At 36.3% G+C, this 11,221-nt stretch overlaps 1 pseudogene; it reads left to right on the top strand.

The window, feature by feature from the left end:
- The first annotated feature begins 4,315 nt into the window (after positions 1-4,315).
- On the top strand, positions 4,316-4,446 carry LOC128627379 (uncharacterized; annotated as a pseudogene).
- Positions 4,447-11,221: the final 6,775 nt, after the last annotated feature.

The following is an 11,221-nucleotide window of genomic DNA, read 5'->3' as shown; positions in this document are numbered from 1 at the left end:
GGCTATCCACCAGTTTATTTTTTCCTTTGTGTGTTGACTTTTCTCTAAAATCCAAGTCAAGTTATATCTTTTATTTCAATATATTTATCCCAGAAACCTGGAAGAGAAAAAAGAGTGAATCACTGGCAATTTGATGACTCTACTTCTAATACATTTTACTTATTACTTCTTGCTGAAAAATAATTATTTTGAACAGAACTTTTATTTGTAAGTTGAGTTCAATGGTTTAGTTTAATAACTTTTAACATCTACTTGATACCAGACACTGCTAAAAATGAAAAGCTGAATTAATAGATTGAAAGATATAAAACTGCTGCTTTTGTAGGTCAAAGGACAATTTTTTTCATATGCTTTAATCTGTGGAAATAGTCTGTGCAATGGAAAACTTTGTATGAGAAGCTTATATTTTGAAGGAAAGGTACAAGCAAGGAAGTTTAGAATTGAAATAGTTTAAAAAAAGGGAAATATTTTAAATATGCTTCTTCGACGCAAGTAATATCCACTAATGCCTACTTTTGCATTTGATCACATAAAAATGTTTTTTTATTTTGTGTGATTGTAATAGAAAGAAACATACATACCTTTACTCCCAGGTTATACATATATTCCATGAATTATTTCATTTAACATTTTAATATTGATAATATCAACATTATTCCTTCTAAAGAAGACATGACACAATTTTCCTCACAAAAAATTGAGGCTTAGTTCATAAAACCATCAAGCTGGAATATGGCCTGATATCTTAATTACTAGTACAGTTTCTTTTTTATTAACTCAGTTATTTTTCACTGCAGAAAGGATCAACTCAGATCAATTATTTAAAGGACACTAAGCTTTGAACTTTATATCAGAATGTAGAATGACTTGAAAAATGGCACCTACTGGTGAAGTGTGGTACTGTGGTCCAAATTACCAAGGATTTTGAATGTGCAGAGTGAGGTGCCCAGCAGGAGGTGATGTGGCCTAGAAGGAAGTGCTGTGATGAAATCCTGGGGTGGTGGTGGGGGGCAGGGGGGCTGGGCTTCAGTGTGGGCTGCCGGCATGGCACTGGAATGCTATCTTTTAAAGCTCTAAAACCCCTTAATTTTTTTTGTCATGTGATCCCAATTTATAAAACATATGAAAGTAAAATCTTGTTAAACAGTGATACCTTCTTCTATTAGGCCTCCTCCTCATGTGTCGCTGAAGAACGTCAAAGCTCCATGGGCCCAGTTTAAAAATGTCCCTTCTGTTCTATAGGATTCTATAATTACCAGTTAAATGATTGAATTTGCAGTATATTTGAAATATATGTAGTATTCTAGACATATATCTATTATATATGTATGTATATGTGTATGTGTATGTGTATGTGTATGTGCATATGCATATGTATGGGTATATGTATATGTATATGTATATGTATATGTATATGTATGGAGAGAGAGAGAGAAGAATCTAAATTTCTGGCAATCAATGAACAACCTGACATCATTTTGTGAAAATGCTGGAAAAGAAAGCAAGTCTTAGGATTCTAGGAGTCTGCCTTCCTCTTATCTCTTGCCATTTCCTCTGGGCTGACAGTCTAGATCAAAGCCACATGGAAACCTACACTCATCCAAAAGTAGAATTGAATGAATAGAATATTTAGGAACTAAAATGCGTACTTTAATAAATCTAAAACATTTCTCCCAACCTGTTTCTGCCTTCTATTCCCGGGAGAAAACGTATTCATAACAAATGAATTGTAAGATTTATAAAAGAGCCCATTTCATAAAAGAACAAACAGTAGACTAAAACTAGGTTATTAAACTAAGCAATGTGTGAATTATAACTACAATTCTACTGAAAGAATGATGACTATAATACCATGAAATTTAAGTGTGCCCTCAACTAAACTCTATCAGTTAAGTTAGCCATCTTCTATTTAGGTATTTTTCTCACTCTTTCCCTTTTTTCCTCCTTCCTTTCTTTTTATACCATTGACATATTAAAGGAATCAAGCACCACACTCTAATCACTGTTAGAAGAGTTTGCAAATTAATTACCACCAGTCAAAAAATCATTCCTACATGATATCACCTTGAGTGGATTCGTTTGCTCAGTGGAAATGAGGGTCCAAGAATAAAGTAAGGGAAGCTGGAGGAAAGCACTTGTCTAATTTCAGAAGACTAAATTCATAGAAGATGAAAAAATAGTTTTTGACAACTTCACATGCCTTGTTTTTTGTGTATCTAAGATGTTAGGTTCCAAAATAAAAACCAATCAACTCAGAGGCTTCCTCCTCATATTTTATAACCTGATTTCAGAGATATAAAACCTTAAACATAGTATGTTAGAAGTTGTTAATGTTAATGACACTCCGATAGAATAATTTTTCTGCTCAACTTAAAGAATGTTATACATTATTTCTGTATCTATTATAAATGTTTTAATTTGTTTTTAGATTTGCTTGTTTCGATAAATGCCCTATGATGACATCATGAGTTGAATGCTTACTAAGAACATAACATAAGCATGGTTTTGTTTCTTTTCTACTGGCTTTAAGAATTTAGCCAGCTAGAAATGCTTATTATCTGTGTATACAAATTATCCAAGTTGAACACACAAGAGTAATATGGAAAATTAATAAATCTCTCATTGATTATCCAGCTAAGCAAACAATTCTGTGCAAATGATCTAATCACCTAGTGTTTGAAAATGACATCTGAATTGATAACATATTGATAGAAGTTAGAGTTTTAAATGGATCTGCCTAGCAGGATAGAAACTTGCTGATAGAGCACTCCCAAGGTCCCAACGGAAGGCCATCTGCTCTAACCCCACCATGCCCCTTTGTCTCTGGTTTCATCGAGCATCCATGTCTAATTGCTCACCCTCTCATTTCCATTCCGTTCTACACAACCTCTGCTCTGCACCCGTCACCTAATGGGCCATTTCTCACAACACCCTTCCGAGCGTGCCCTTTGGAACTTGTGGTCATCATCCTCCTTCCTCAAACTTTTCTGAGTGCTTCCTTCACTTGGTTCTAACTGAAAGGGTCTCTCCTCTGAGGATACTTCATCTTCTAAGGTGGATGGTTTCTCTCTTTATCCCTGGAACCCCTTTATACCAGTGGTTTTCAACAGATATGCCATAAGAATTTTTAAAACATGCAATACCTGACTATTTAGTCAGGGGCACTGACCTTTTTCCCTTAGATTGTCAAATAAAAAAATGACAATGGCCACTACAATACCATCTGGTGTCAATGAATCAAAATAATATCCATTTTTTCATCAGATCAAAAAATATATTTTTTGGTGTGCTGCAGAATTTTACTAATTCGTTTATGTGTGTGCCATGAGATGAAAAAGATTGAAAATCACTGCTTTACCTGCCCTGGAGGAAAAGTAAGTGTCCTCTGGTACTCGTTGTCATTGCAGATCATTGTCCCTCCTTCCTTTTTAAACTCCACTTTCTGAAAGCGTCAAAACTCTATCTCCTCCTGCTACAGACACCGATAGTCTCCTATGTCACTTCTCTTTCTCTTGAAGATGTTAGCTCCTGACCTCCCGTCACTTCCTCCAAACCCACACTTCTCAAAATTCTTAATGATTTTTTTGTCCACATAAATGATCCAATAGTGGACTTCCAACTGCTTAACCCTCTGTCTTCCAATAAGTATGCTCTTCACTTCTTTTCATTTCACACATTCATGGTGGTGCTATTCTTATAAACGAGGCATGGGGGACCACAGCACCGGAGTCCTGTGATTTGTGCAAGGTAAGTCATTCTTTCCATCCATAGAGGACAAATTCTACAAAATAATTTTGGACCAGGTACAAAACTAAAACAGAAATTATTGAGGTATGAAATTTTCATTGGTAAAAGTATAAATAAAGAATATCAGGTATAATTCACTTTTAAGAAAAACAATCTTGTTGGATTAACAACATATAAGATAATTCAAAAGAAAAAAAGACATAAATTCCTGGCTTCTGGAAATTTATGCATTTCAACAAGTTGAACTTTTCTTATTTTTTCCCCTTCCTTTTTGGTTTACTTTTACATTTTTACCTCAAGCATATAGCTTCTCAGCCAAAAAAAGAGAGTATTAGTTCCCTCTTAACCACTCTTTCATAAAATATAAAGAATATGAGTGAATTTTGTGGAAGATACAGAGAGTATATTTAATAGAAAATGTTCAGCAGAAGAGAAATTCATTCTGTTGGCAATCAGGTGTGGAAATTTGTTATGAAACAAGGAAAAGGAGGCCCACAGTGTCCCTAAAAAGGGGGCCATCGTGGTATAGAGAGGCAAAAGTCACAGCCTTTTAAAAGCCAAGCTGCCAAGCTTTGCACAATGGCAGTGTCATAGCCAATGAGGTTTGTCTGAGGTGCGATTATTGCTAATTGGAAAAAAAAAAAAAAAAACCAAGGTGCCCTTCCAGGTGTCCCGGTACATGCAGCCTGGGAGAGGCAGGAGTTATACGGGTCTCGATGAGCAATTTCTCAGTATGCCCAAATCCTAGAGGAGAAAATCGCCTATGCTCCAGCACAAATTTAGGGAGGTATCAAAATCCGGGGGCAGCCCTTCAAGGAAATAACAGTAGAATGGCCTAGAATTACAATAGTGTAGAACCTCCCTTCAAGTATAGGTACTGCTGTGTCTTTACCCAGATATTCAAGCCAAATAAATAGACAAGCAAGAGCGGCCCCCAAGCAGAAAATGTGGAGCAGTTGAAATCCTGAGCAGTTGAAATCAGGGGCTGCTTGATACTTGGAGGAAACTAAGAAAAAACCACTCTCCTCGACCTAGAGAGCAGCCAGAATCTCAATGCCTTGTTGGCTTGTTTGAATTTTTTAAAAGTGACTTTGTGTTTCTTGTATAGGGTGACTTTGCAGTTGTCACCTATTGCAAAATTAAGGATAGCAAAATGAAACATTATAACTTAGAATTTGCTTGTTTGCTCTAGAACTCTCTATGGCTCTGCTTTCATAAGAAAAACTTCAAATTATGTGATATCTGATTTATTTGAGGAAGGCAATTATAAGTATTATAGACCTAAAATTGCAACTGGACTTGGTTTTAATCAAAATGTACAGCTTTATGATTTCTTATTGGGTTTAGGTAACATTATAAAAATCATATGGTCCTACAGAAACTATTGCAGTCCCAATTTTGGTACACTTTTAAGGCTTCAGATGGTTCTTGACAAATTTGTGACCATCTGAGCATCACAAAGAAAACATTGTCAGCCAACACAGCCAGTTGAGTGTAGGAAAGGTCACAAGTCTGCGATGCACAAAGGAGGTACAGGATGTAACATGTGCCAGGGGAAAGTCACGCATGCCGCGTGAATCCACAGCATAGTCCTCCGGTGCAGAACATGCTTGCTCAGAGACCCTAACTGCTCTCCCCTTACAGATGGTGCTGGAAACCTGTTGACTCTGCATTTGGTTCTAGAGCTGAGAAACCCTGAAGTTTTTAACCATGGCCTAAAATCGAAAAATAATTGTTAAGATTTTCTAAAAAGGTGTCTTTTCCAAGACTCAATTTAAAGAGCAGTGGGTGTAGCAAGACTAAACTTTCTAAACTAGCAAGACCCTACCCTGCGCTGTGCGAGAGGGTTGCCAGCTGCTGTGTGTCCGCGTCAGTGTTTCTGGGTAAACAGAAACATGAAATTTGCTGAGTTCTTTTTCGAGTAACAATCTCACTTTCTTACCTGCTGTAGGAGGCTGGATGGAGCAAATACAGTCTAGAATTTAACTTTGTAAGAGATGTGATTTGGTCTCTCCCTACAAATGCAAAACTCCAAAATAATGTATCTTGAAGGGAATAAAAATAAGGCTGACTTCACACTTCTTAGAAATACTGAATCCCCTATCTTAACAGAGTAGTACATATAAAGAGATATGAGGAGAAAACTTGAAACCTAAGAATTTTATATTCAGGGAATATATCTTTATGTGACTGTAAATGATTGTCTACAATATGCAAGTGTTCGTAAAATATGCTACCCATGTATCTTTTTTCTGGAAAAAGGAATTACTTACAGAGAAGCATTCATTGTTTGTGAAAGGTATGAGAATTAGGATCTCAAGATTGGGAAGGTAAGCCATAAAAGGACTAGTAATTAGCTTTATGCAAATCAAACATAGAATTGAATTTAAAATAATCCCGGCAAATTTTGTTTTAAAATTGAGCTGCAGTCAATAAAGAGACATTTTTGAGCTCAAGAAAAGTCATACCACTTAAGAATTGGAAGCAAGCACTGTGAGCAGACCTGCCCGTGAAAGAAAATCTTCCACCCAAGAGACCAGACAGCCTGATCCTCATGGATGCTGAAAAGGTCTCCGCCTCTGATGCAGGAATCATCAAGGAAAGTTTCCAAGCCATTTAACAAAATACAGTAGCATCACGGAGAGAGGCCAACTCAATTAGGGAGGGTGGCAGAAAAATGAGAACTTTAAACACAATTTAGTAAAAATACCTGAGCAGATCAAATTAGATCACAGAAAAGAAACTTAAAGAAATTATACTGGGAATTTTAAAAATGCATAAAGAAATTGTAAAAGAGAATAATCACGACTGAAAAGTGAATCACTGCTCTTGTGAATCAAGTGGAGGAATATTACATACACTAAGCTAAAATACAAAGGAATAGAAATTCACTCATCCTTTTTTAATAAACATTTACTGAATGCTTTTCTCTGTCAGGCACTAGGAGCTGAGGAGAGAGTGAACACACAGAGCAAGCTTCCTGCCCATGTGAAACCTACACTCCAGTTGGGAGTGGTGCTCAGACAATAAAGGTGATAAATGAATAAAATATTAGATTGCAGTGGTTGCTAAGGAAACAACTACAGCAGGGAAGAGACATATGGAATTGGAAAGAGAACTATAGTTAGAGATAAGGTCTCCACAGAAGACTAAAATAAGATGTCTTTGAATTTGACCTGAAGGAAGCAAGTGAACCACGTGGGCATCTGGAGGAAGTGCAATCAGCTACAGGGTACAGCAAGTGCACGGGTTCTGCGGAGGAGCATGTATAGTGTGTTTGCAAAATATCAGAGATCAATGTGGTTGGAATAGAGGGAATAAAATAGAAAAAAATAGATGGGGACACCAGAGGAGCTGCACCAGGCTGCACTGAGCAAGGCTTTAGAGGCCATAGTAAAAATTTTACTTTATTTTAAATTTTCATGTATTAATTTTATTTTATTTTTAGTATATTTTATTGATTATGCCATTACAGGTGTCCTATTTCCTCCCCCTCATTCCCTTCAACCCTGCACACCCCCTCCCCCACCATTTTCCCCCTTTAGTTTATGACCACATGTCTCAAGTTCTTTAGATTCTATATTTCCCATACTATTCTTGCCCTCCCCCTATTTTCTACCTACCATCTATGCTACTTATTTTCTGTACCTTCTCCCCCTTCTCGTCCCACTCCCATGTTGCTAACCCTCCATGTGATCTTCATTTCTATGGTTCCGCTCCTGATCTAGCTGTCCTCTTAGTTTGCTTTTGTTTTAGGTGTGGCTGTTAATAACTGTGAGTTTGCTGTCCTTTCACTGTTCATCTTTTTTATGTTCTTTTTCTTAGATAAGTCCCTTTAACATTTCATGTAATAAGGGCTTAGTGATGATGAACTCCTTGAATTTGGTCTTATCTGAGAAGCACTTTATCTGCCCTTCCATTCTAAATGAAAGCTTTGCTGGATAGAGCAATGTTGGTTGTAGGTCTTTGGATTTCATGACTTGGAATACTTCTTACCAGCCCCTTCTTGCCTGTAAGGTCTCTTTTGAGAAATCAGCTGACAGTCTGATGGGAGCACCTTTGTAGGTGACTGTCCCCTTAGCTCTTGCTGCTTCTAGGATTCTCTCCTTCATTTTAATCTTGGCTAATATAATTATGATATGCTTTGGTGTGTTCTTCCTTGGATCCAACTTCTTTGGATTAATTTTTAAAAAGAGAAAGAAGGGGAGAGAGAGAGAGATTGTTTTGTTGTTCTGCTTATTTATTTGTTCATTGGTTGTTTCTGATATAATACGTGCCCTGACTGGGGATCAAACTTGCAACCTTGGCATATCAGGACAATGCTCCCATCAACTGAGCTAGCCAGCCAGGTACCAAAGCATGTTGAACCCAGCCACGTGATCTGATACGTTCTTATAGATTCACTGTGGCTGCTGTGTTGAGAACAGAGGCATAGGGCAAGGACAAAAGTGAGGTGACGATGAGGAAGCTGCAATGACCTGGTGGGAGAAGGTGGTGGGTTGGGCCAGGGAAGTGGCTGTGACTGTGAAGTGTGCTGGTCAAGTTGGGATATGTTCTGAGATACAGCAGGCAGGATTTGGCCATCGACTGAACGTAAGTTGGGAGGAAGTTGTCAAGGGAAATAGCGGGGCTTTTAGTTTGAACAGCTTGTAGGGTGGAGGTCCCATTTACTGAGAAGGAAAAGATGGTGGTTGGAGGAAGGCAAGAAGCAGGAGGAAGTCAGGAGTTCAGTTTTGAATTTTTGTGTTTCTTGGGACCAATGAAAATGTAGTCACACACACTTAACCTGGTTCTAAATTCCGAAGATAAAGGAGAAAATCTCGTAGGCATACAGGTAGCAATTCCTTGATTGTGGTGGTGGTGTTTGCATATGTCCCACTCATCAAATTGTACACATTAAAGATGCGCAGTTCTTTGCATATCAATTATGCTTCAATAAAACCATTTTTAAATGTAAAAAATTAAAAAGAAAGATAATCACATTAGCATAGGACTTCTCATCTGTAATTTCAGAAGCCAGAGGTCATTGGAAGGAGCTTAAAAACAATTACAGAACAAGGACGGCAATTTAACAATCCTGTATTCAGCCAAAAAAGTAATCATATTCAGGTAAAAGAAAGACAACAAATATACATCCATAACTACCTTCTGAGAAACTCTAGGAAATACTCTAATAATAAAGAAGTTAAATCAAATCAATTTTTTTAGGTTACAAGAGATGAATAAAAAGAACATTAGTAAAAAATATTATCTAAATTAAGATTTTAGTTTAAATCAAAATGATTAAGATAATATGGCACAATGCAATGCTTGTTAAATATGGATTTTTAAATAACAATAATAAATTTTGAAAAAACACTAAATTTTAACCTGAAACTCAAATTCTCACACTATCTTACTAACTCCCAGTTGTTATTAGGGTTGGTGAGAAGTTGGCAAGTTAAACTTCTGAACTAGATTGCATGATACCTGGCTAAAAATTTCATTTTGTAAAGTTCTCTGGTGGGAGCATGTACACACACACATACATAGAAAATACGTGTGGAGTGGTATACTCCAAATTCTCAATATCATTTACTTGGAGCCAGTGTGATTAAAACTAAGAAAAAAATGACAACAGGGAAGACATATTGCACCAAATTTTAGCAATAATTTTCCTGGGTGGTGAAATAAATGGGTGAGTTTTGCTTTCTTCTCTATAATTTATATATCTTCCAAGTTTCAACTATGAGACTCCTTCACTTTTATACCCAGAAAGATTATTTAATAAAATGAAGTATATATGAAGTTTCAAGTGAAACTTAAAAATGTGTTCATGAATAATTATTAATATATTTTATTTGTGCTTCTTTTGCTTGTATAATTCTTTACATGAGTTATTTTTACCTTCATATTAAAATCACACCTTTGCTAAATTTCTGAATTGAACCCCTATCTCATTTTTCTTCTACCCTACAAATTTGGAAACTAAATTAGAAATGGACTTCATAATAATTTTATTCCAAAAATATGTTTCCATCTCTGTAATTTATACAATAAGTTTTATTAAAATAGTAAGCATATTTTTTTAAAAAAATACTTATTTTAAGAGAGAAAGAGACAAGGTACAGAGGAAACAGAATTTCCAAATGGTTAGGTCATGATTCTAGGGATGAGACATCACTGGAAATAGTTTCCAACCTGAAGAAACAGGAAACTGGCAAAATCCATTTGTTTGCTTATACATCACCATAGATCAATAGATGAGAGAAAAAACAATCTCCAGAAACACTGTGGTAAATAAACTACCCCTGACGTGTGTCTGAGATGTGTACCTATATAAGATACTATGTATCAGATTTAGAGAATTGTAACTGATTGATTCTTAAGTTAATTGATCTAATATATGACATGTATAGACTTACACACACACTCTCTCTCTCTAAAGTGTAAAGCCATTCAGGAATGTGCCAGAATTACTACTCCCAAATAATATTTTTGCAAATAAGATTTTAGTTCTGTAATTAAACATATAGTAACAATACAATACATTTTAATTTCAAAGTCTGTAAACATTTATATGGAGACTTTTTATATTGCTACAACTAGCCAAATATACAACATGGAATTCGTTTCTTTATGTACAAGAAAAGGAGTTTTAAAAACAATGTTTCAAGTTTTCAAATTTCCTAACTTTCCATGGGTAAATTTTTTATAAATGTGAATCATTTTAAAAGAGCACATGTAAATCAAGCTATTTAAAAATATATAGATTTTTTTAGTTTCTCTCATTAAAGTGCATTTTAACTAACTAAAATTACAGAAACCTTGTGAATTTTTGCATTCAAGAACCCTAAAATTAGCATATGAATAAGCACCAAACCATTGACGAGTCTTATTCTCTTGAGCAGTCTCCCTGTAAAAGATCACCTAGCCCTCAGGGCTAGCCCCTGGGGTTCAGAGGGGTTGTGGGTGGGGGCATTCCGACCTACCTGCTCAGGTAAAAGTGAACAGAGCTACAGCAGAAACACTGTCTTCAAGAGGAGACCGGGCAGCTTCTGCTGGCTGGAGCCGAGCCTGCTCTCCCTTAGGCCCCAGTTAACAGTGGCAGGATGACGCAAACATTAAAATCTGAAAAAGATAAGCTGATAATAAATCTTTGTGAGACAAGGTAACAGTATATTGTTTAAAAATATATCTGGGAGGTGCCTTTATTCTAAACGGGCATCAGGAAGCTAGCACTGAGCAAGCTGAATGGAGAAGGTAAATACTACCATTACTTTAAAAATAATCTCAAGCATGGGTCACCAGGAACCACAGCCATGGGTGTAAACAACACATAAAAGAAAGCACACGTCCATTAAAACTGCTGTCATTGTTGATTGGTTTGAAAGGAAAATACTCCTGTGTTACACACCTTTACAAAGGAAATACTAGCACTAAAAAAAAAATCACTCATTTTCAAAACAGATAACATACACCACCACAGGGATAT

This window comes from Artibeus jamaicensis, unplaced genomic scaffold, assembly GCF_021234435.1.
Source record: "Artibeus jamaicensis isolate MK-2021 breed Jamaican fruit bat unplaced genomic scaffold, CSHL_Jam_final contig_387, whole genome shotgun sequence".
Taxonomy (NCBI): domain Eukaryota; kingdom Metazoa; phylum Chordata; class Mammalia; order Chiroptera; family Phyllostomidae; genus Artibeus; species Artibeus jamaicensis.
Note: the sequence above shows the minus strand (reverse complement) of the source record. Positions and strands in the feature narration are given on the sequence as shown.